The sequence below is a fragment of the Anopheles marshallii genome, chromosome 3 (assembly GCF_943734725.1).
Source record: "Anopheles marshallii chromosome 3, idAnoMarsDA_429_01, whole genome shotgun sequence".
Classification (NCBI taxonomy): domain Eukaryota; kingdom Metazoa; phylum Arthropoda; class Insecta; order Diptera; family Culicidae; genus Anopheles; species Anopheles marshallii.
Genome location: NC_071327.1, coordinates 14,508,495 through 14,531,754, shown reverse-complemented (window position 1 = coordinate 14,531,754; position 23,260 = coordinate 14,508,495). Strand labels below are relative to the sequence as shown.

At 41.7% G+C, this 23,260-nt stretch overlaps 1 protein-coding gene across 1 annotated transcript in view; it reads left to right on the top strand.

Moving 5' to 3' along the window:
- Nucleotides 1–23,260, top strand: part of LOC128713738 (semaphorin-1A) — a 119,083-nt gene that overhangs the window by 51,387 nt on the left and 44,436 nt on the right. The window lies entirely within an intron of this gene.

The window sequence follows — 23,260 nt, the reverse complement described above, 5'->3', positions numbered from 1 at the left end:
TCTCGCTGCGTATCTGTAGCATGCAAGTACTATCTGTTTACTGATAATATTTTGCGTTTTACGGGGCCATTTGCCGCTTGGACCAAGTAAACGATCACCATTAACAATTACTGAGCGAGCTTGGTCGTTGTATTGTACGTTAGATATTTTATTAGTTTATAGAAACAACGAGGAAAATGAATATAGAATATCTGGCCATGATATGTTGGTTTCATTGCCTCTACTTATTGAATTTGTTGTTCATGTTATTTGCTTTTATTTATCTCTCTATTGCAATGCGTCTGCCTTAAGGCTACGCAAATGTACGCTTAGCAACTGTAAACGATGTCATCGGAAAGCAAGTAAGGATAGGTGAAAGTCAAATTCATTAGATGTGGATTTGAATTGGGACAAGGCACGAAACAATTGACCTTTGTGGTCTACGGTTGTACATCTTTTGGGAATAATTAGAGGGGGGGAGATCATTGGGAGTAGCGATCTTTTAGACAGTTTAATCCCAAAAGTCGACATCTGGACAGAAAAGCTGGTAAAAAACTTTTAAGACGGGTAAAAGGTAAAAGAGGCCAGATTACTGAACTATACTTTTAGGAACGATTTGATCAGTGAACAATTTAAAGTTTATTTCCGACAATTGGCGACAGCCCTGATCGTAGGAACTGCGTATGTTCGAATCGTAACTGCTGCTTTGAACTAGCTAAGATGCAGGAGCACTGCAAAAATGGATTTTAAAATGTCGGTGGATAAAATTTTATCAGAGAACCTCGCCATTTGAAAGTCTGATCAGGCACAGGATTTGATCAGGATTTGACGAAGCGCTCTGGGAGAAACAACTCCCGAGGCATCAGTACCTAGAATATGACAGACTCGTTGTATAACTTATCAGCATTCAATTTTTGGGGAATGTCCAACCTATGCAGAGCGCAGTGGTTAGCCAACGCTCCAAAGTCAAAGGATTGCATAATTCTGAACGTATCTTGTTCTTCAGATGGTTCCGAAGCTATCGTTTTACACTGTGCTTTCACCATCTTAATTCATTAACTATACACATAAACAACTGTCGACCGTTATATCGAAAGATGAAAGTTGTTAAATCAGACCCCTTATTTAGATAGATGTTCAATTCCAAATAATTAGTTTTTATTCTAATGAAACGTAATTCGTTAGTGGTCGAATAAAAAAAAATGCCAGAAAGTCTGACTTTATGGAGGGATTGTTCTGCACTGGCTGTTAAAATAAAACAAGAAGCTCAAAAAAAAGTCATCCCAAACTGGCAATTGGCCGAACGGAAAATGCAAATGACTCGCGGTGGTATTAATCATATTTATCGTTACATCACGCGATGCACTAAAAATTGGCATTCTGGCGCTTCTGCAAGTGCCCGCTTGGAAATCCGTGTACGTTTACGCACAGTATTAACTCAATTGGTTTATGGTTACCATCAGTCGTCAAAATGTTGCAAACCGGCATGTGCACACAAAAGGTGGTGGTGCATTTTTGATGCTCGTTGCAGTGTGTTCGTGGAAAACGCGTTCGCAAATGCAAGTGGAAACGCGGAAAATCCGCCATGTCTGTGGATCGAATTTGTGCAGGAGGCCCCACCGCTACGCACAATGGTGCATTTTTTTATTTGGAGGGGCAAGTTTTTTCCACTTCAAAATTGTGACCATAAAGCCATCATCAGCGAACGTTCCCAACACATCCCAGAATATTAAACCAGGACGGCGAGCCTGGCAGCAAAAATTGCAACAATATAATGCATCATGGTGTGGCTTTTTTTTCGGGGTGCTTCAGTGTCGGTAGCCGTGCACCGCGTTGGGTACTAGTGGAAGGGAGCTTTACATTTTTTTTTCAGGCGTGCCAGTGAAGTTTCGTATTTTTTTAGCCTGTCGTTCATTGTTCATTTTTGCTGGCGGCCACCAAAATTCCAGCCAAGCGTACAGGGCAACGAAACTTCACCGTCAGCGAAAATTGTGATATTGCCATCGTATTCTTTCATTGCATCCATTTCTATGTGCCATGTGCGTTTTGGTTTTATTTTCGGTTCTCGCTGTTCCTTTTAAGTTCTCTTGTACAGCGTACGGAACCCCACAGCTCACCGCTTTTTTTTTTAAATCACGTTATCGCGTATGAAGACTACCATCGGTGAAAAGCGCTCACCGGTAAAAACGCCACGCTGTTCCTTGGTTTGCAGGTGTGCTTTGGCAAAAGAGTGTTCCACCGGAGCTTCTATTGCAAATTTAATCAATCCTTTTATTTTTATCCCATAAAAAGAAGGTAAAACGCGATCGATGGTATCTTTCCGCCGTGCCGCGTCTCAGCGCAGTGGTTAACTTTAATATGTGGCGGTAGAAAATAAAATAAAAATGGCGGCAACCAGTTAAATCGACAGTAGTTTAAACCCGGGGAAATGAAATTAAAAACAGGGAGAAAAAAAGTCACACTACCTTTGGAGGATATTTTTAAGGTGTACGAAGAACCGACTTCGACCACGGCTTAGTGTGTCTGTGTTTTTGTCTGTGCAAATTTGATTCGTGCGTCACACTGTATTTGATACTTTCAAATGCTTTCAAACAATGTTATAACAATTGTTTCATGATGCGTTCATTTGGTTTGACTCTGTGTACGCTGTATACCCAAAAACAGAAGCAGATGAACGCGGTGCTGATGACTTTCGAGTTGTATGTTGTTAATGGAATCAATATGGTTTTGTAACGAATTTATCATGTCGTAAGATGGTTCTTCACAGATTAATTAGAACATATTGTGGATTTGTATCCATGTATTGGGGCGGTCTTGAGTTGTATATGTAGCAGCCGGACTGACTATTTAGCTATGGAAATTTATTCCAAGAAACCCAGAATTGACAGGCCTAGACTTCTTCAGATTGTAAATCAGGTGAAGGAGAAGAAAGAAAATTGTCGAAACATCTATAAAAGTACTGGACGAGATGCATTATATTTAACTTATCGACCTTATATATTAATGATATTAACGATATATTAACTCATATATCGTTTCACATATTGTAACTGGAATTTAAGAATACGATCATATGATCCTCTTAAAACAACACAGTTAAAAGTTAAATTTGAAAGTTCTCCGGTGTGTTATAGTTAAAACACAAATCTGTTAAATATAATTTAATTTGCACTGCAACTTATAAATTCGAGCTGATCTTGTTATATACGACTTTATTTCATTTACGATTGTATTGGATGATATTTTTCTCCGCATTTCTCCACGATAAACCGCATCTGATGTCGCAAGTGTTGGTCCGTGATAGTAGTGTTTGTACTGCACTTGGTCACATTTCGATTGGCCCTTGATTGAGGTAGCAGCGGTAGCATATTGGGTTAGTTTTTTTAAATCCGCTTGCGAGACAGGGCGCATTGGCGTTGCAGTGAAAGACGTGCAGGAAAAGGACGTCCTAATGATGGGCAGGCAAGATCCGCTAGCTTTCATTCAGCGTTTAAGCATATCCGCAAACAACATCATCGGTAGCGGCTCATAAGCAGCCGTAGATCGGACGTCGATAATGTCGCTCAAATAAATCATCTTCTCAATACACCGCTACACGACAGCATCGCGGTGCGGTCATGTGTCCGACCCTTGTTCGCTGGCTGTGCGGGTTTTGAAGTTGCAGTACGTACAGCATACGGCGCAACCCAGCATTCCCTGCGCACTGTCAATTTCTTCCGGGCGGCGTCACACGTTTCGCTAGGGGAGATTGCACCCGCGCAGTACGGGAGCGGAATTTTCGAACCGGCATGTATGCTGGCGCTTCCGTGCTTGGTAGATGCGACATAATGCTACCGCGCGATTCTGAGGGCTACCATAAGCCAATAAAAGCCAATCAATCGGCAATGTCAATAATCTCCCCTCGTGCATCGAGCACGTGACACGTGGGCAATTGAGAGCTAACCCCTCGTCATTATGTGATCCAATGCGATGAGTAATACACGTCGTTGGAGGGGTAGTTTGGACGTTTTGAGATTTTGCCCCGTGAGTGGCGAGATGTTTCGGGGAAGCAAGAAGAGCCGTTAAATTGCTCACGGAGTTCTTTGTGCGAAGTTTAGAGTTATGTGGTTTCTAGGTTCGGTTCAGTTATCGGTCCATCTAAAGGCATTTCATAGATGGTGTAGAAAATGTGCAATGGACGCAAGCAGCATGGCCGGTTTAGTGTTTTCTTTAGAATTTCGTAATTTCTTCTCGAGTTTTTCACTCATTTCATTCATTTGAAAGAGGATTGGAATGGTTTTGTGCATAAGTTTGTAGAAGATTGACTTAATCAGAAGAAATGGCGTTGTTGTTTTCAATTAAGAAGGTTGGAATATTTTCTGATTTCTTCACAAGTTGAAGTTGAAGTTGAGTGGAAATTGCAGATGAGATGCGATGTGTTCTCAATTAACACATCCGTCCAGTTAGAAACCTTTGCACACGTGTCGAGTTGATAACTCTTTGTGTAGCGAATCGATTTTGACCTGCAAATGTAAGGGAACGGAGGAAGGATACCGCTTGATTCTACTCAATTTGCCGCTTCAACTCGAAAAGAAATCAGCACTCCTTCAAGGAAATAATAAATTAGTATATGGAAATAAATTTTGTGGGTAATGTATTCCCAACGAAAGTAGTAGCAGCTTGAAATTTCCGCTCGATCGAACCATTACCGAAGTGGAATTCCCTGTTAAATAGTTCTAAGTGTCACCGGACGAGAAATAGATGGACACGGATACGCTGGAACCGTGTGCACTTCAATCCAACAATAAATCATTCTATTTAATACCTAGACGTTGGCATTGATCCGCACTCCCGGCGCTGTTGTTTGTTTCGTTTTGTTCGCCGTCTCGCATTTTGATAGCATCCCGACACCGGAATGCTGTCACTTTAGTGCCATTCCAGCACGATGTGATAACGCTGATGATTGAATAAAGTGACTGATGTTGGTGCGAAGGAAGAAAGAACAAACAAAAAAAAAAACCCGGTGCGGTAAAAAAGGATGCTTTTGTGTGTCACGCTGAAGGCGAAGAATTCCGTACATCATGTGTTCCCAGGTTCTGTTGCGGAAGTCTTTTTGACGAGCTGTTTTCCGAAAGCATCCCCGGCATGCATGTGCCCCTGAATGGCCGGCGGATTGGTTGGAATTAACTTTTTCCCTCTTTGCTCATCAAATACCGGCAGACCGGGTTTTAGCTTCTGGTCCGATTGCTGGACACTGTGCGGACACCAGCGTCGTACCCACACGTATGCGTTGGCGCGTGTCTCAGCCACACTTGCCGCCACCACCGAATGGAGCCGCACACGAGGAAGATGTGTGACACCAGATCGCATCGGTTTGCGGACTTTTGATCCGATACTAATCCCTTAAGTGCGAGAGTGTGTCACAATATCAAAAGGAATATTCATTGAATTTCAATACGAGCACGATTCGCACGCTTTCGCCGGGAAAATGGACGTTCCCCGGATGGTGGTCCGAAATGTTCATCAAACCGAATATTTTCCATTGGAGGCAGCAGCAGCGGGCACGTGCGTTTGAGGAACGAGCATTTGAGTGCTTTAATTATCGTTGCAGGAACGATCGTAAGAATTGAACGATGATATGTGATGGTTACAGCAAACTAGAGAAGAGTGAGTTTCCTTTTTTTCCTCTTTTATGAACATAATTTAGGATAACTTTCGAGCAGCACCCCCAATGCTGAGGACTAGCTTGTCCATTATATTTGGACCAACCATTGATGGAATGGCCACCGAAGAAAAAAGTAATCCTGAAAACGGTATTATTTGGAAAGCTATCAGTAAGAAATACCACAAAAGTAAATTTTAATTAATTTTCTTTCTTCATTTATGGGCGGATGTGCCCTCCAGTTTCGTGGAATTCCATTTCTGGTTCTTTATTAACATAACCTCCAAAATTTTGGACCAAAATCATTATAAAGCGTACATAATTGATTTCATCGATTTTATCAAGAAATTTCTCAAAATGAAGCGTATATTAGGAAGTGCGTCGAATTAATGTAATGGAATCAATTATAAACTTGATCATAGGATTTGCATAACAGTTTGTCCAATTGCTTTAATGAAAAGGGAACGTTTTTTATTTAATATTTTCTTTTACACAAACGAATGTATAAAATTTAGTAAATCTTGCTGTTCTAAGTCTAATCAAGATCAATATTGATTTTTCATGTCTTTTTTCGTTCTCTTTTGTGTCATTTTAGGTATGTATTGATGGCACACCAACGGCAATTACGCAAAGATGGATTGTACATCGTTACGACCGTTCCGTGTCCAGCGGCTTTGGCGTGCTTCGGCAAATCGTTTCTTCCGGTCCGCAATTGGGCCGAAAGTAAATTAGTATCAATAACAGCGAGATCGCTGCAAGAACTATGGTCCTTTAAGGAGCGACAGATACGACGGTACACACTAATCTAGTACTGTCCTTTGCAGCAGTCGGCAGTCAATGTTCGGGGCCCTCTCAAATGACTAGCGTAATTGAGTGAAATATAGGAGAAATTGTTTTTCCCTGGCTGTTTTTTTTTATTTTGCTTTCGGTCGATGCTACCAAGGCCGTCCTGTTTGCTTCCCAGGTTTGTGTCGTCCTAGCGTTGCAGTTTTGCTTTCGACCCGGTTTCCATTAGTCACATTCCACCGAGATTTGGCTGGGGTTCGGCTGTGTTGTTCATTTATCTTGATAATGGATTTGGTTCGGGTTTTCCCTCTTGCTTGCCTGCCCTCCCGCCACCGTGTATGTGTTCCATTTTGTGTCAGCACGGTGGAAGCGCTCCATGTTTGTCTCCTTCCGTCAGCTCTGGAGCGTTATTGTGTTTTTGTTTTGCTTCGTGTCTTTTGTTTTACGCGAACCAATGCCCCGTGCTTATGCAACGGCCGTAAGCAACTGCCAAGGAAAGGTGGGAAGAGCATCGCAACTCGATGTCGTTTCCCGAACAAACCCCCGGTTATACTGTCAGCGATAACATGCAAAAACAAATATATACAAGTGTCCTTCTTGTTTTCGTTTGCGATTCCGTCCTGGTCACCCATACACCGGGGTCCGTTTTTTACCCACATAAAACAACATTACATCCCTTGTATCCTCGTTTATCATTTTCTGCCCCTGGTGCTCCCAAGCGTTCCGCTGTCTTGATCACACTTCGGTATTAGAACTCGGTATTTTGCCGCCATTATTGAGAGGAAAGTGGGTAAACCTTTCACGGAGGATGGGTGGACGTCTGGTATGGTCGGGAAAGGGGGGTGTTGGTATTCCTGCATGTCATTTTTCCATATCCGAACGAATCCGACAAAACCCCGGCGCTGGCCGGTGTGCCGTGTACCGAATCTCTCGCCAGTGGGAATTGAGAGTGGCAGCTGGAAAACGAAGTTTTGTGAAGCCAAAAAATGGTATGAGCCAGGAGCAGAGGAGGCTAGGAGCAACTTTGAAACAAAAATTACACAGTGCGTGCTTTACAGGTAGGCGAAGCTATCTAAAATTCGATTATAATATTCCAAAAATCCGTTTAGTGTCCGATCAATTATATTATTTTGTAGCGTCTTGTGGACTCCAACACAGTGAAACAATCTCGAAGTGAGAATCAGTTCAACGTAAACTTACACGCATTTTGTTCTATCGTCTTTCATAGTCCCGTTCATCTGTTTGTCCTACTACTACTGCTATTGCTACTAATACTGCTACTACTACTATTACTACTGCCAATACTACCACTACTACTACTACTACTATCATTATTACTACTACTGCTATACTGAACAGAAACTAAAGATCGAAATATTTTTGACCCAGTGATCCTCTTGGTAAAATGAAATGATTATAATTAATATAAAAAGCATTTTAAGCTGACTTACGATTTGCTGATTTTTGTGAGGAAGCTTAAACGTTAAGACATCTGTCAAACAATTTAGTAATTGAAGGTAATAGACAATCATTACATTCTACAGTTGGAGGTGAATAATATAAAAAAATTACATTTGTCAACTGGAGTTATTTTTGCTTTTGAACATTGTGGACAAAATAATAAAATTAAAGTGCATTTGTCGCGGTGGCACACACTGTAATACATCACGGCTAGAATGTAGTGTACATTCATAGTTGTGCTGCTGCGTATATTAGTGGACACTAGAACCACCTTGGCGAAGTGTTGTGAATGAAAATTCGAAGAATTTATACGATCGATCGAACTGCATTCAGAACGCTGGATTTGTGAGCTTTATATTCCCCGGTGCAGCGTCGTTATTCGTCGCATCCGAAGCAAAACGTGACCGACGCTGTGCATTGCTGATTGCGTTTCTTTAATATTGTTTTGTGATTTTTTCACTTTCCTCCCTCCCTTGACTGCTTCCTTGAATTCTGTATTGTACGGTCACATTGGGTAGGATTAAAACTTAACGATTCACTCGTGGTAGATATCGTTCTGTTCGGAACTAATGGTGCTGTTGCTGCTTGTACGGCCCTGTTAGACAACGGAGAAATGCTGGCGACTTCTTCTTGGCAATGGTTTCGGTTGATTCGATTTTGCTCATTGTTCAACCGGGGTAGATGTGGCCAGGATTTGGAATCGTTTGGTGACCGAAATCGTTCCTCCGGTACGGTTCCATGCTGGCGGCAAAACGTTCCATTATCATGAAAATAATGTTTTTCCACAGAAAGACACGTAGGTGGGAAGTGGTACAAAATAAATAAGTAGAATGAACCCATGGCACACGAACACAGACGATGGGGCTGAATATCACCGCCAGTACGTCGTGGTTGCCATTCATTTGAAGGACATTATGAAAGGTTTTCCTTTTTGCTAGTGGAATTAAAATCGGCCAGAGCGGACATGGAAAATCTTTTCACGATTCAATATTTCTCAGAAAGGCACACAGAGGAAAAGTCGTGAAAGTTTACCATTTTCCGGAATATCTCTCTTTTTCCGATCCTGTGGTGTCGCGAATGTGTGTTTGTCCTGCACCAGGACAAAGAAGAATCGTCTCGTGAACGGAGAAGGTTGAAGATTTTTGTAGCAAATGTGAGCGTTTTTTTTTCGTCCACCTCGGGCACGACAGAACGAATTGTTATTTTAATTCGGTTGCACGATTCCCCACAAAAAAGGATTTCACTTCCTACGTTCTTTGGGAAAGTTCTAGCCACCGTAAGCGGTGTCGAGTGCCGCGAGGATAATTTTGAACGTGGCGTCGTTGAAATGTAGGAATTGTCATTCGTTTTGAATACGAAATCACGCCACTCGGACGAATCGAACACTAGCCCGTACCGAGTCGAGCATGATTGATTAGATTTCTTCCCCTACACGGGTGAACCCCGGCGGGTTCGTTTTGGGGGGAGGAGAAAGGAAAGAAAAGTTCGTTCCTTTTGTGGAAAAAGAGCCGAGAATTACCACTCTTTTGGAGGCGATTGTCGTAGTGTACCCTCTGGTGTGCTCTATCCTGACGATGGAAATGCTTTTATTCGAAGGAATGCTCCCGCAAGATCCTAACGAACGAAACCAAAACGGGAATGTGGCCCAAATCGAATGCGAGCAAGTGCATGTGTTGCCGTATTTAGTGTGGCATGTTGAGTTTACGTTGGGTTTTCGATTGGAAACGAACCAAAGCGACAGCTGATTGACTAACGATCTGACATGGCATGACGTAGGTGAGTGATAATTTACTTTTTTGTACCTTTCGTGTGGTGGAGGTACTTTTGCTGTAGGAGGGAAAATTAAAGAGATTTCACAAGCTGTTTAAAACATTGTTTTTTTGTTTTGCGATAATATTTTGCATGCGTATGATACTGGATGAGGGGAAGTTATTGTATGCTTGTCAAAAACTGATTTGTTTGTCGAAAAGTTGCAAAGTGTCTGTTGTGCCCTTTTGTATAGTTTTTGCACACTTCTTTCTAGTGAAAGAAGAGGATTCCCATTTCTATAACTTTAAGTTTATTTCATATTGATAGCCTCAGTATTTGATTGTTTCATGATGTAATTTAGGTATTATTAGAATCAAACATACTAAGGGCAGTCAATTATTGAAAAATTTTTACTTATATTCTTCACTATTCATACCCTTTTGGGAATATTTTCCAACAGATTCAGATATGGATGATTTGATGGGAATGGTGTTTAATCTTAGAACGATGTATTGTTTCGTTAAAAGACATTTCGTTTATTCTATTAACCATTATATTATCGCAAAAACTTTTCAAATCTTTAGAATGTTACCTAGTCCTCATGAAAAATTTTACTGGCCAGATTTTAACATTGCCATTTCATTTTTGCCTGACTGAAATCCAGACCATTTAGGTTGGGAAATAGAGGTTTTTTGTATGTAGTGGAAAATGCGCATGCGTCATCTAAATCATACCCATTCGTCCTACTAGTGCGACAAACGTGTCGAATTGTTTTATTGTGTTAGAGAGACAAAAAAGAAACGAGAAAGCTTTTGGTGCATTTCGTCGCCAGCGTTGTTATTTGTCTCATGCTCCGTTTTTTTTTTATTACGCAGAATGCATTTTTTATAAGCCGTAAGAATGTTAAACTTAAACGATTTGACGCCAATTTCATAACACGAGAACACAGGAAGCATAGACAGCTGTGCGTTCTTATGTGGAGTGTTAGAATTTGAGAAAGAACAAAAACTCCCTACACAATTTCTCGCTAAAGTGCAGAGAAGTAAAGGATGGCACAATGATACGTCGTCTTCATTTTTCGTCCCCCTTAGCTTTAAGGCTTTCGGAAAAAAATCCTGTAGGGATGTGAAAAGAAGTGAAACAACGAGTGCTGTATAGCACAAACTTTGTTGCAAATTATTCATGCGATTAGCAATGCCGCATGAGTGGAAATAATTTCGGGATACTGGTTATTTGAAGGTTTTGCGTATGGTAGTCACTAGGGAGATGAATCTTCCACCGGTTGCCTTCCTCCTTGGTGAACTAAAACAATACTCACTAAAGTTATGGTGTTTTTTTTTATTTGCTGAAAATATTCGCATTGCTCTGAGATGTTATTTAACTTAGCAAATTGAATTCGAAAGATAAAAAAAACTTAGATCTTATTCATCATTTTATGGAATGTTTATGCAGTGCGACATTAAAATTGAGTTTATTAAATTTGGCTATGTTCATAGGTGAAATGAAGGTAAAGATTTTACATTCCTCCAAAAATTACACTAAAACAGTCTTACTATGGGCGCAAACAATATTCTTTTGATCTTTCAACATTATGAGAAGTACACTCAACTTTTCTTGTCAAATTGATAGCCACAATTGAGTTATCTCGCAGTATTGGTCAGTCATGCGTTGCGTGGTAGGACTTGTATTTTAGATTAAACAATATCACCTTCCTGTGACTGTTTGCAATCTAAAATTGGTGAAAATAAAATCCCTCTGGTACGCATTTTTTTCTGAAATAATTCACTGTTATCATGACTCATTGACATAGTTATCTCATTCCGCCGTTAATTAATCGTGTCTTTGAAGGGGCTTGCTTTATGCGCTTATTCATATCTACGTCTTAACTACGAATGCTTTTTGTAAAAAAAAATGTAGATGACATGTTAAGATAATTTTTTTAATCAATAATTGAATGTCAAGTCTCAGTCTAATATACCCAGAAGTTTTTGTTGCGAGTGTTCGTGTGAATGATCTAATATCATGATAAGTTAATGCTTCGTCTGCTATCAGATTATCAAACCTTTGACTCCGTCAAGACTGCGTTGTACGGCATTCAAGAACGGCTTTGTTGTATCTTTCTGACACGTTTATGGGTTTTTCCTTTCTTGTAGCGCACAATTTAGCTACAAATTAAAATGTTATCAGCGAAACTTCTCAAGCCCAACTAGATGTACAGGCCACTGCTCCGGCACTGGTAGTGCTTTCAGGAAGTCAATAATTACATTTCCGATACATTCTGCACTGCTGCCGCATCGAGCCCAGACAGCGGATCGCATATCAGTACGTGTCGATCAAACCGCGGGGAACCAAAGGCGCGTGTTCGTTCTAATGGTGAAAGCTCAATCAATATTACCGCAGCAAATGGGTACCGCGCCGGTATCTCGTCTACTCGCTCGGAGATAATGAGATGCCTAAGGGTGCGTTACACTTGCAACGAGGGGAAGGGGTTGGCGATTTTTTTGCCGTTTGCCTGTTGTCCTTCTTCTTTTCTTCGAACATTGTCACTGGTTGGTTCTTGTTCTCGTGTGCCCCGGGAGTTGTGTGCCAGTTTCATCCCTTTTTCCACGGCGATGTTAATTACTTGTGGTAATTTTCCGTAATTACAGGCATTAATTTTGCTCCAACTAGTCAATGTTGACACGCTGCCTGCCTGCCTGTTTGGGTCGTTGGGAATCGGGTTTCGGGCACGCCCGAAGGCATCGGATATCGGAAGCTGCCCCACCTCAGGAAACCGACCGGATGTGGCTGGTAGTGCGATGTATCATTTCGCTCGGAAACAAAGGTTCACTTCGCCAAGGCAAGGGAAAATAGGGCTCAAATATCCGCCCTGTTCGAAAAGCTTCGCTTCCATCATTTTCTCGCTGTGTGGCGGATGGAAGGTGTTTGTGTATGTGAGTTTTATAAGAAAGGGGCCGAACGGTTTCCCGTGCCGTAGGATAGTTGTACTAGCTCGTGATGGAGTGATCTGATTAAATTAGCCTGTGCCTGCAAGAGCTAATCAAGCAGTTGGCGCTAAGACCGATCCCACCGATTTTGGCCACGTTTTTGGTATCCCGGTAGCGCGAGCAACTATGCCGCTATGCGGAGGCAATGGGTCGTGAACGGTGCGCGGTAAATGGAGACAGCTTTCATGCGTGAAATGTATGAACCTGCCAAGAATAAATAATTTCTAACCATAGTTAGGTCTTGCCGGTGTCGGCGAGACCGTGCTAAGGTATACCTTTCATTGATTGCGTAACAAACGGTGGTTTTGTTGTGGGACGTTGGGATGAGGCGATGGCTTATCGCACATGATGACCCAATTACCCTCTAAATAGAGATCTTGGAATCATGTTAGCGGCTTACTAATTAAAACTAGTATTTTGAGCCTTCCACTGCCGTACGGGAGGATAGAATGAAGAATAAAAAACTATTACTGACACGAAATTAAGATATGGTTCATATGAGTTGCGTTATATTTATACAAATTAGAATTTTTAAATATGTTTTTCTCCGAAATTCGTAATTTGTACAATTTTTGTGTGTCGTTATATTCGTTTTTTTAACCCAATTTTTTTAATTATTATGGATAATTGTTTTCTTTCTCGCACAAATAGCCAGTTATTCTTTGCTCCATCCATGTATCGAACAAAACGTGTAATATCGCTAGTCTGGGCAGGATCATCTCCTGCCAGTATATCCTCGATTCGATCATTAATTTGTGGCTGTGCACTCATGACCGTGCAGCATGCATCGATGCTGCCCTCCCGTGCATCTAGCACCACCGTAGGGAGGACACATAAATAACGATGCACCAGACCTGGTTCTCGATTTCATTTCATCATCACCCGAATGCCTGTTGTTCTTTGAACGGGGCGGTTTGCTCTAATTGCATTGCCAGCTGCATAGTCGGGGCGGGGAGACAACTGTGCGCGACGGACCGGCCGGCGGGGGGGAGGGCAGTGTGCTGTAAGGAAACAGCTCGATGCGGTTTGCATCCTTCTTGTCAATGCGAAACGCAATCCCGGGTCCCGATAATCACATGGCTGAAACCAATAAAGCACTCAAATTGCATTTCACCGTACGGAGGTTTCGAGCTGGAAATGAAATTATGCAACAATTCAATTGCCCCACCGTATAGGATGTGTGTATTTCGCCGGTTGTGCACGTTGTGTGTGCACGCAGAACAATCTGCACACAGCTCGATGCACACGCTTAATGCAGGGCTGGTTTGTGTCTGGTGTCCGTTTAGAATACGAGAAAATAGGTCAGAGGTCAATGGGTGCACACCCATGTGCGGTAGCATAGGAGCACGCAGACAGGAGAGCCATCGGTGAGCCTCGTCGAATCCTTTCATGTATCGTTCGATTGATTCCCGGTCCCTCAATGGGCGTTCCATTATGGCCGCGCTTTGAAAAGGGAGATACAAAACATCTTTTTCCCATTCAGCAGCCTGCACGTGCACCCGGAGATATCAATCAAACCGGCAATCAAACTACAAAATCCCGGTAGCTTTGCGCTCCTTAGCCTTCCGTGCGGTATTGGGGAAGAGTTCACCTGAAAATGGCTGTCATGAGAAAAGCGTATGCATTCGACATAAAGGAGATTTGCTTTCGTAGCATGAATTAATCTATTGCATTTGAAGGATTTAGCGAAAGGTATATTTTCAATGAAGTTAATACACTTCACGAAAGTTGAAACACTAAACATTAGTTAAGATTTTTGGTTAGTTTTGGACACTCGCAATATATTAGTTTTCGTAATGGTTTTTATATAGACCGGATGTTATTGTACTTCACGGATATAAATATGTTTTGGAAGATGTTTTTAACAATTATTTAAATATTCTTTCTGATCTTTCATTGTTTCATCATTTCAAGCAATATTCTCTCCATAAGAACGAGGAACAATAGAGTAGTTTTATCTTAAACTTCGATGAGGATAAAACTAAAGATAAATTAGAACGATTATGCGGTAGAGTGATTTATTTCCAAAAGATATGAAATGTTATTGATCGTTATTTATTATTGTATAACGACGACTTTTTGCCGTGTTAGCAGCCACACATGGGCTGAAGAATACAGTTTTCTCTAGGTATTTCCTCCTTGTTTTTTTGTGTGCAATATTTGAGTTGTTTTAATTTAATTTTTAAGTGATATATGTTATGTGCGTTATTTGTTTATTCCATTTCTCGCTATAATATCTCAACATGGGAGCAGAGGGTGAAATCTGAGTGATTCTGATTGATTGAAGGCTGTTTAGCAAATATGCTACATCAATATCACTTGTTTTGCTGTTGGGGTTTCTTTAATTCCGGTTACTTCACCTCTAGAAATATAGGGGTAATTAATGTATTTTCCTAAAATTGCCACACCTCCCCATGAAAAGTTTCGTTTCTTTGTGTTTCGTTTGTGCGCTTGACATAGGGGTTGAAGGATTTTTTTTAGGTAAAAAACCACCACAAAGAATTGCTAGACTACCTCCGATCGAAGAATGCGAACATTTGTTAATTCCATCTCGCTCTGCTGCAACCGTTTCAAGACCGCAGCACACACTGAAACAGATGGTACTCGGAGTACAATTTTCTCAGCCTTTAGGCAAGCACCATCAATCCGACATTCCCGTCGTTTTGTCATTCAATTGCCAAACCTTAGGCAGAAGTTGTGTATTTTATTTATTTTATCTGTTTCTGTGTGTTTTTTTTTTAATCTACTTGATTCATGGGTTCTAGTTTTGCCCGAGCATTTTCACTATTTGAAAACATTCTGTTATTCTTCTCGCCATGGCTTACGGATAATCTTTGTTCGGTTTGTTGCCCACCGCGAATCGATGCAACGCGCGTTTTGCTGTGACAGATTTTTCCCCCGCCTCCGCTGGGGTGTTCTGATAGTGCGAACACAGTGGTTTGGAACTCTTCGTTGAAAGTCCTTGTGGTGTGGCGAGTTTGCCAGACTAATCTCGTTTTGGTTAGCACACCAACGAGAGCTTGAAGGTGTGTATGCTTTGTTCACCGGCAAACCGCGAAAGAGGATGCGAGCAAAAGGCAAAATCAAATGCCAAAGAATTGCCAACTGCAGGTCGGGGTGTTTTTTTTTTTGTGTGCTGGTGTGGAACTAGAGAAGTTGCTTCTGTTTGTTTCCCTGCTTCAGCCATCATCCGACTGACGACTTGTTAGCGGAGAAAAAGTTTCGACAGTGCCCCAAAACTAGTTTGTCGTGTTTTGCTGGTCACGTTTTCCGCGCTTCTTCAATCCTCAAGTCCCGAGGATAGTTATCAACACTCCATTTCACGGCAATGGAATGGCAGCTTTGAAGGGTTACAGGGAACAAACACGACAGCGGTACGAGCTGTTGAAATTGCGTTGTATTAAGTAGCCAGGCACTACATGACAAACCCATAAATGTACGAAGGTAACACCTTTTTGCGCTCCCTCAGTAAGTTACTCACCCAAATTGGTCCACCCCGGGTGCAGCGCGTTCTAATCAATTAGGCTGGAAATTGGAAAGTGGAATATTATTCTTCTTTCGGAGGACATTTCTGTGTGCTGTTGTCCTGCGGGCGTTACGTCCGGGCGGAAAGGCTTTCAGGGGGAAGAGAGTTTAATTTTCCCTCCGGGTAAACATATTCCCCTATCACTTTTATTGTGCATTTTCCAAAACAGAGGCCGTTCACCCTGCACCATACAGATAGCCATGAAGAGAAAGGGAGGGAGGGGAGGGAGGAGGAGAGGACAATGGACGGGTTCTTCCCCTATGAACGGCTTAAGTGAACAATTTACATGCCCAGCATCATACACATAAGTGTGTGTGAGTCATTTGGTTTGATATCGGGGAAATCCCCGACTTCTAGTTGGTGGCGTTTCTTTGGGTTAGCGTTCGTGCAGACGAAGCATCGCATGAAGGTTGTATACGCCTGCAACCGTTATTCGTTTCGAAGGTACAATATTTGATACTATTTCATCATCATTTTTAAGGATTAGGCATGTATTATAGTAATGAAACCGAATATTCGAGACGAATATTTTAACCTAAACATGTTAAAATAAGTTTTTGATGTTGTCCGAGCTTCTTCAAGCCTAATCCCAATATCCGGGACAGTGCATCATTTAGAAAACAAAACTTTGACCATAAATTGTTGTAGAAGACTTAAAATATATAGCAATAAGTGTTATTGCTTCCTTTATTTCTACTACGTATCATTTGAATTGTATTGCAAACATTTGTTTTCAAGAGGTGCCTCTCATTGTTATCCTTTGTTTTGTTGATTTCGAACATTAATATTTTCTCCCACGGGGGAGAAATCTAATGGCCTTCGCTTCAGCTTAAAGTGCAAGCAAACCCCTGCCATCGCGTACATCCTTTTACCACATCCCGATTCGACGAATGCAGTCGGTGATGAATATTTTAAACCCGTTAATCCCACGCGGCGGTCAACGTCAGCGCAAAGCCGCCGATTGCAACTGAAGTTTTGTGTCCCTGTGGTGGAAAGCGAACGTGGAATGCGCACGGGACGGGACGCGTTGTGCATCCAACCATTAGTAACGAGCAAACGAGACGAGCCGGCAACGATGATCTGGGCTCCGGTGAGCCCGTGAGCCCTGTCACGGCACTGTCAGGACATAATCATCAGTTTTATCTCTTATTCAACCCGCCCGAGGGACTTCCTTTTCGGGGGTGGGGTCGGACGCTGGTGGCGGGTAAATATACATCGCGACGTGCTGGCTGTACCGGTGAACCCCTGGGTCCACCGGGGACGACGACCCCGGCATCCCATAATCATAATCATCATCCGTTCTCAAACGCTTTGTCTGCGAGGCATCGACCGTTGCCGCCGAGTTTCGGGTTCCTTTTATGTGTTGGGTTCCCCGTTGCAATCGACCGTATTTACTTCCGTTAGAACCGACAGTAAAATTCATTCGCGAAACGTACGAATGTGAACGCGTATTTTCCTATCATCGTCATCATCACCATCACCATCATCACTTTCGCTCGCGTTTCGCCACAACTGGGTGGAAGTGAAAGCAGCAGGGAAAGGAAAGGTGGATGAACCGGGTCCATGAGAAATGGTGGTAATTTTTAGGACCATTGTTTCGCAATGATTATGTTCGGGGTTTAATTAATTTTATTCAAATTTATTCGATTAGAATCATTCGTTGTAGCGAGCCGCGCGAGCTCTGGGCGTGTGGGCCCGGGTTTTGGGATTCTAGCGCCTCAAGTGTCACTGCTTCCAGTGCCTCTGCAATCGTGCTCGAGAAAAGATGCGTTGCGAGGATTAACCGACTAAGAAGCTTGAAACGAATTTGTCCCTTCCCTCTGGCTGTCGTCACCTTTGAAGTTCGTCGGTTCACGATTCACCTTATTAACCCTTCGTACGTGTTATGAAAGCAATTATACCATCATGTACATGTTACTGGAGAACTTGCCAAAGAAAATTGTGTGTATTTTTTGTATAGTGAATTCTTGTCTCTATGATAATAATCTAAACTAAATGTAATTGCATATTGACAATCCAAGACCATTCGGTGGACGCTTTCTAGGAAATGAATTAATGGGTGATGTACAGTACTACGGAAGCCTTGGTTTCAAATCTTAATGAGACCATGGTCATTATATGTAAAAGTGACAGTTATAGGATATTTGAGACATATTAGTCAACCCAACCAATCCCGGGCATCCCAATAATACAATAATTCGAGCAAAAAATCGCAAAAGAAAGATGAAGAAATTTCTGTAACGTTCCTTTTGGAGCAGGAAGATATAACAGCAGAGAGAGAACAAGAGAACAAGAAGCAGAGAGAAAGACAGAAAAGAAGGAGTGTAGACGTCATTTCGCTTATGTTAATATGTTTCACCGGGTTAACTTATATCGTATCCCCTCTCTGTGAAAATCTGTTCGTGACGTGTCCCACGTCATACGTTTGGGCAGATTTTTTTTCTTTCCATCTCGATTAGTTGGCAACTCGGTGCGTTTCTCATATTTTGTGCTGTAGAATCGTTTGAAATGTGTACAAAAAAGGTTAAAAAAATAAAACAATGTTTCGTACGAATTATCTTGAACAAGTAATGCGTTTATTACTCGTGAATTTCCCACGCCGTCCAAAGGAGCTGATTGTTCTAGATAAGAAGATTTATGATTGATAAAAGGCAACGGTTGTGTCTATGTTTTTTATCAGGATTAACGTGTTGTCATCGTTTGTCATACGAGTTTGGATCAAATTATTGCGTATTACTTCGTTTTATCGCTCTGATATCAATGTGTTTGTATTTCATAATGCACAACTGATGTATTGCATCATCATTCATATTAAACCTCTAATTTATTGTTTTCTCACGAAGGCAAGCAAGCGCTCTTTCATTCTTCATTTTTCCAATAAATATACAATGAATTTGTCTATTTCTTGCTAATCAGCATTGTTTGAGTATTTGAGGAAGGGATGAAACCACCCTCACAGAAGGCACAATCCGGCTTTGTTGGATCCCTCTCCTCCGTTTGCTCCATGACCAATGTCGGTTCCAAACTGTGTTTGCAAAATGCAGCTCCATATATTTCGTATGATCTCCAGCAATTCTCCAAGATCGCAGCCAATATTTCGCATCAGTGTTATAACAGCAACCGGGAGAGCCATGTTGAGCGTTGCGTACTTTTATTGGTATTGGTAACGGTGTGATGGGGGATGGCGTGACACTTTTGTTTTTTTTTCCCTGTTCTCAGCCGGGCGTGCTGGCAATGCCGTCACTAGGGCTACAGCACCTTCTACATCGGGCGGTTGGCGCAGTCAGCAAATTTGACCGGTCATTCACGTCCACAGGCTCGCAGTCGCAGTTCTGGGGGAGTTTGAAATGAACGACACAAAGCAAACGACACATGAAACAACATTAGTCACCGACGAAAAGCACTTGCATTTTACTAGTTTCTTTAAAACTTTTGCTCTGTTGCACTCATTGCCTGCGAGGCATTCACTAGTTTACGTGTAGTCCGTGAGCATTTGTGACACGGTACGATCGCGGAATATCTTCCCGTTTGCGGAATATCGCTTCATTCCACGCACAAACATTGAAGAAACGGAACAGGGATAAACGTGTTTCAAAGCTTACGGTGCGCGAAACTTACCTTCTGGTCCATGTCCAACAACGACTTCCAACATAATGCCGCACGATTCGCTTGCGGTTTGCTCCGTAGGCACAGGTGCCCAAGACCCACACGCACACACAGAACTTTCGTGCCGTACTGTGAAAAACCGGCTTAACAACAGTGGTGGGCGTATGGATAGGTCAGCGTTTTTATGTTTTCTTCATTTATTCACATTGTATGTATTAACGCATTACGAAAATAGTAAAGCTTTTTGCGAGCATATTGTTAAGCAATGTTTTCCTTTTTTGTATGTTCTTTATTGATTCTTGTTTACAATGCTATCAACTGTATCATACATATGAAATATAGAGTTTTTGATGGACATGTGTCAAATCAATTGGAAAATATGTAATGATTTATTGTGATTTCTATAGTACATTAATGCTAGGTCCTTCGTTTAAACATATGTCAAAATGATCGTGGTAAATTACAAAAATATAAATTAATTTATTTAGTCACATAACATCTATTTTCACTATGTGCTCTTTAGTTATTAAGGAAATGCAAGCTTATATTTTGGTCTTATAATACAAAGTGATTTAATATTTCCAATAAACCAAGATATTTCCAAGATTAAATCTGGTATTCTAACGTTTCTGACCGGCAGTTTGAGAACTACTTTACGATAATAAAATGTCTTGACTGTGATATTTTTTTCACGCACTACGCTTACACGGGTGTGTGGCCGTGTGAATGTTCTGCAGACAAAGAGAGGAATCGCGAAATCGCGAGCCATACCGTCGACGCGTCCACAAAGCCACTTACACTTGACCACTCAACGGCACGCATGTCCATGAACTTGCTTGGTGTTACCTATACATACACACCATCGCTTACACTAGCGCTTTCTTAAGGGCCTGCATCTACCAAGGGTCCACACAGAAAGGGTGTGTGTTTGTGTCCACTATCTTATCTGGACGTGCCTTTCGATGAGGTAATTTACTATAAAAAAATATACCAAGCGCGAAATGAAACGCGAAACGCGAAGAAACGCACATGTTGTTTCGGAGAATGTGTTGGTTTCTTCTCCCAAGACCAGGTAGAAGGTAACGTTTTGCTTCCCTGGCGTTGTGTGGAGTATTTGTCTGGAGAATTTAGGTCAGTGACTTCAATGATTCATTTGGGATTTTTGTTGCGCGCAACACTTTCCCGTAACGACCTTGAGCGTTGGTCGTTGACCTCATTTTCTCGGAGATTTCCGGGTTTTTAGGATATTTACAATTGCCTATACTATATAAACGTTTAAATGCGTATGAATATTGCAGCGTGGAGCCAACGTTACGGCCAAAACGTGCAATTGCTCTAATGTAACTGCTTTATTCGCTTGAGATCATAAATTCTTACCACTAATCGTGTTTTGCTATACTCGCCCTTCCGTGTGGTAACCGGCATCATTAATTTCAGTAACGTATTTAATTACTCATTCTGTTCATCATAAATCACAAATTATGCTGTTCGGCGACAAACCACCAGATAAGGCCAGCACTCGCGAGAGCCATTCGTTCGGTTTTACGGATCGATTTTACACTTCGATTCCTTCCGCTACGATAGTGCTGCAAAGGGGATTAATAATGGTTTTGACACATTCTATGCTCCGGTGTCTTGCAATTAGCTGTGTATCGGCGCAGTTGTCCACGAGATGGTGTTGAATCATAGTTGAGCATCGGTGCGTCGTTATGCATGCGTAATGGGCACTGTGTGTACGCGATCGATCTTCATATCCGGTTGGTCGTGTTGAAACTGCGTTCCTTTTGGTTTGCATATCTTGTTAGCAAGAGCTACATTTAGAAGATGGTACTGTAGTTTCTAATAGTGTAAGCAAGGGTTTGATCTGCCCTGAGGTCCGGCGAACTGGAAGGCATTTAATTTTAGAAAGTTGAGTCGTTTAGGCATTTTACATTTACATAACGATTACATATAGAAAGATACAGTGGCTTAGTGTTTCATGTCTGCAAGTCTCGTTTTTAAGAAATAATTAGTGAATGCCTGAATGTGTAAATGTATGTTTAAAAGTAGCTAAAAATTAATATTTCAAGCCTTTGAGGTTTGTTTTACTGTACGAAGGCGTGAAGAAATATTTCAAGCTCGAATTTTTTTTGAATGTTTTTATGCTGAAGTATTAGCGATTTTTTTACTTCATTGTCAGTTCTCTTCTTATAGCCGAACCTTTTAAAATTAAAGCTACATTGATCGGAAAATATATTAAATAGCTTCTAAATTTGCATTGTTTGTATACCACAATCTTGACCCGAAATCGATCGATATTGCGCTGCAGGAATACCTTATGCGATTAATTATGTTACCGATGGTTTACAAAAAACTGTGTATTGCATTGTAATGGTTCGATGGTTGCGATTGCTAGACCGAAGAATTGTTGAATAATGTTTTTGGGTTTGATCAGGTGGAAACCGGTGTGATGTTGAAACCGTAGCACAATCGATTTGATTTCATGGATCATTTAATTTGCTCGTGAATTTGACTGAATTGCGCTCCGTTAACTGGTGAAGTTGAAAACTTAGAATGGGTTAGAAGCTGAAAGATGAAGAATCTTCATCGACCTAAATGCTATCCTTGCGAAGAAAACTTTTGTTTTCGCGTATGGAAATGTGCGTTCAAAACTGCTGACCATAATGCTATCGTATTTCAGCATATGCTTTGTAAATTCGGTTCAATAAAATACTTAAAGCTTTGAGCGAGCTTTTTCGAGCTTTGGCTACAGAACAGTTTTGGAAATGATAATAAATCACCCGTCGGCCGTGGTTATGGTATGTATTAGATTAGGTTGTTGATGTTTGTTCTGTCGTCTACAAGTCATTGCATTTCTGCCAAATATTCCGACGCGTCAAAGGAAAACTTAACCCTGGTTGGTGTAAGGATCGCTGTAACTGCGTCACAACATCTCGTCCGGCACTGGTACGATATTGATGTTAAACTGTGCGCCACAAGCCAAAATCTATCATCCCGATTGCAAATGGAAAAAATGAAAATCCTCAGACAACTCCTTACGTGCTGTGAATGGTTGCCATTCTGGGCTGTGCCCATGTTGTTATTTGCGGTTGTTTGCATTTTCTCCCCGCAAATTTGCTTCCCGCCCGCCGTGTAAACCTTAACCGGTGCGAGGACGCTGGAGTTAATAAAACAAACATGTCGCTTTTCGTTCGTTCGGATTTGACTGATAAATTACCGATCGTTTACCACTTTGAACGCTGTTTGCATTCCGTAATCGGTTAGTTCTGTTGGGTTCGGCGGTTCCGTTGCCAACAGGATGTGAATTGGGAACGGGGGGCCGCGTGAAGAGGACACAGTAGAAACTAAGAGTAGAATCGATGTCAAAGATTTATCGGCTGGTACACAAACACACTCCCGTGCTGCGGAACGGAACTCCGACTAGACATGGTCGCCGGCGGTACGATGTCTCGGTTCCGCAGTTTGGTGCGCAGGAATGCTGCTCGGAAAGTTTTCGCTTCCAGTTTCCTTTCGCCTTTGATGTCC